Source organism: Octodon degus, unplaced genomic scaffold (genome assembly GCF_000260255.1).
Source record: "Octodon degus isolate 3935 unplaced genomic scaffold, OctDeg1.0 scaffold00289, whole genome shotgun sequence".
NCBI classification, from domain to species: Eukaryota; Metazoa; Chordata; class Mammalia; order Rodentia; family Octodontidae; genus Octodon; species Octodon degus.
The window spans coordinates 252,537-255,618 of NW_004524865.1; positions in this window are offsets into that span (position 1 = coordinate 252,537).

Genomic DNA, 3,082 nt, shown 5'->3' on the forward strand with positions numbered 1-3,082 from the left:
TCTTTTATGCCTTTTGGATTTTATTTACTCTTTCACTTTCTTATACTAGGGAGTCAGTCTGACATTTACACATGTCGGTGTGTTTCATTTCCCTTATGAGTATGGTCTCTACTTGCATCCATTTACCTATAAAAATCTCAAGCTTATCCTTCTTTATAGCTGAGTAATATTCCATTGTATAAAAATACCACGTCGTTTTTATCCATTCCTCAGTAGATGGACATTTCACTTGTTTCCAAAATTTAGCTATGACAAATTGCACTGTGGTTAGCTGACATTTTATTCATATGAATCAACATGCCTGGGCTTGAACTTGACTGTTTTTAAGCTATGGTAGGCATTTGCTGAATAAGGTAATAATTTTCAAGTGGTAGGAGAAAAATTTCCAGTGGTACAAGACAACAGATCAGTACGAATCTTAGATTTGTAGTATTAGATTTATCTTGTGTAAATGCTCCTACCATGAAGTTACAAGATATTCATAGGCCCAGGCATATATAGTATTTTCTCTGTAGAAACCAATACACACAAGCAGTAGTAAATGCAGGATGTATTACTGAATTAGGAAGTGAGTCTGTTGCCTTGCTCTTTTGTAGTATTGACACTGACACTAGGGCCTTGCACAGGCCATGCACAGAGGTATGGCCCAGTCCTACCTTGTAAAATAATTTTTTATTCTTAAATATTTAATTTTTCAGCATTTTTTACATTAGATTTTAGTGGTACATTTCCCAAATACATAATGACCTCATTCATCATAAAGACTATGAACCTGGACATGATGTAGACTTGTTTTTTCCCCATTCCCTACCCTCCTTTCCACCCTTCCTCCCCTCTACATTTACAAAGCTTTGTTTCATGTTTTCCTTCTTATTCTTTTTTAGCTCTCCTTCCTTTCTTTCCCTCTTTCCTTTCTCTTGTTCCCTTTCATTTGAAAACTTTCTTCCCATTTCAAAATATATTTTGATTCTTATTTACACTTTGGGTTTCTCACACCAGAGAAACAATGTGGTGTTCACATGTGTATGCCTAAGTTATTTCACTTAAGATATGGCTCAGGATGTATCCATTTTCCTACAAATGCCTTGAGTGTACCTTCTTTATGGCAGAGTAGTACTCTGTTGTAGAAAGAACCCCACATGTTCTTTACCCATTCATTAGTGGAGAGGCATTTGGGCTATTTCCAAGAACTGGCTGTTACAAACTGTGCTCTATCAACATGTGTGTGCATATGTCACTGTGGTCTGATGCTTTTAATTCTTTTGGGAAGATACCCATCAGGGGAATGACTGGACCTAACAGAACCACTACTCTGTGTTCAGTGAGAAATCTCTACACTGCTTTCCACTGTTTGTGTCCTCTTTTATTTGTTTTAACTCTTTAAATGAAGATATTAGTCCTATGTCATTTATGTTGAATGTATTTAACTTTCTTTTCATTTTTACAGGAGCTCACAGCTAAGATTTTGCCTGCCTTTAATCTCAGAGGATATGTTGGACTCACACATGTCAGCAATTCAGAAATGATTAGGATTTTGGCAATTCTAAGAGATCAGCTAGGGTAACCCATGACCCCTCCTGCCCTATAGCCAGTAAGAGGCACAGGATTTAAACTTCTGTGGTACTGCCCCTGTGAAAGAGAAGACTGAAGCAGACCGAGAAGCCTTGGGCTGCCTCCAAGATAGGGGAAGAAGCAGTAAATCAGTGTGGTGGATTAACTAATGGTCAACTTGTAACCCCCAGCTAAACTAAATCAGAGAGTCCTGAGTGTGAACTGCCCACCTAAGGATTATTGGCAACAGCATAAAAGGAGAACTGAAAGACAAGTTGCTGGAGTTGCTGATTCTCCTAGAGAAGCTTGTCTAACTGATTTCCCCGATGTGAACTCAGCTGTTACCATAAGAGGAACTTGAGTAATCACTGTGGCTGAGGATGGCTGTGGTTCTTTTGTAGGGAGCTTTGGTCTTACTTTGAGTGTCACTTCCTGGCTACGGTGCAGATCTCTGAGACTGCTGGCACACAGCCTTCATCTCTCTGGCTCAGACTTTCTAGCTTCTATCGCTGATATTTGGGCATTCCCAGTGTGGATCCTTGATATAGACTTGTATCAGTTATTGTTGTGGGCTTTATGTCTCCATTTCCACTGATGGAGGTCATGGTCCTCATGAAGGACATTGCTGTGTGACTCTGTGTGGCTCTCAGATAGACTCTTTGTGTCTCTACTGCATGGACAGGTCTCTGCACAATTCTGAATTGACTTTTTGAGTGAATACTATAAAATAATCCTATAAGTGGTATGTCCTGTAGCAAAACTACTCCCTCGCAAACCCTGACTATAACAGTCAGTAAGGCTAGAGACCACAGCAGCATGGAGATGCATGGCAGTGGCAGTGGCAGTGACAGCAGAGTCAGTGGATGGAATAGCATAGCCCCTTCCTACCCTGCAACCAGTGAGGTTGGCACTCCCCTGGTGGCAGAGGAAATGAAAGTGGGACCAGCTGTCTCCACAGTGATGGAAGGCACTAAGAGACAGTGCAAAGAACCCCACCTACCCATCAACAAGTGTCACAAGAAGACAGGGATGAGCCAGTGGAAGTAGAACAGAGAAGGCAGAGTTGACTAGGAGGAACCAACTGTACACACTGGGAGCACCATCAGACTGTCCTTGTCTGAGGGTGCCACACCGGGAGACAGACACAAAGACCAACTGGGTTTTCGAAGGCTGTCATTTTGATCTTTACCTTTATTCTTGTTCTGATATATTCATCTTCTTCATTTATTCAACTATCTCTCTTGATATTATGTTGTTTACAAGTGAATTAACCTCTCTAGTCTTTCTGGTCTGCTTTGACAATCTTTTGCTTTCTCCCTCATTCTATTTCATCTGCCTGCTTCACTTGCATAAAGCCTAGGTGACCATCCTTTGTCCTTCAGCTTAGATTCTACTATATTTCTTTTCACTGAGCTTTCTCTATGTCCTCAACACTCTTAAAGTTACCCAGTACTGGGTAAAATGACTCTACTGAGGGGAAGCTCTTTGGATTTTTTTTTTTTTTTTTTTTTTTTTTTTTTTTTTTTTTTTT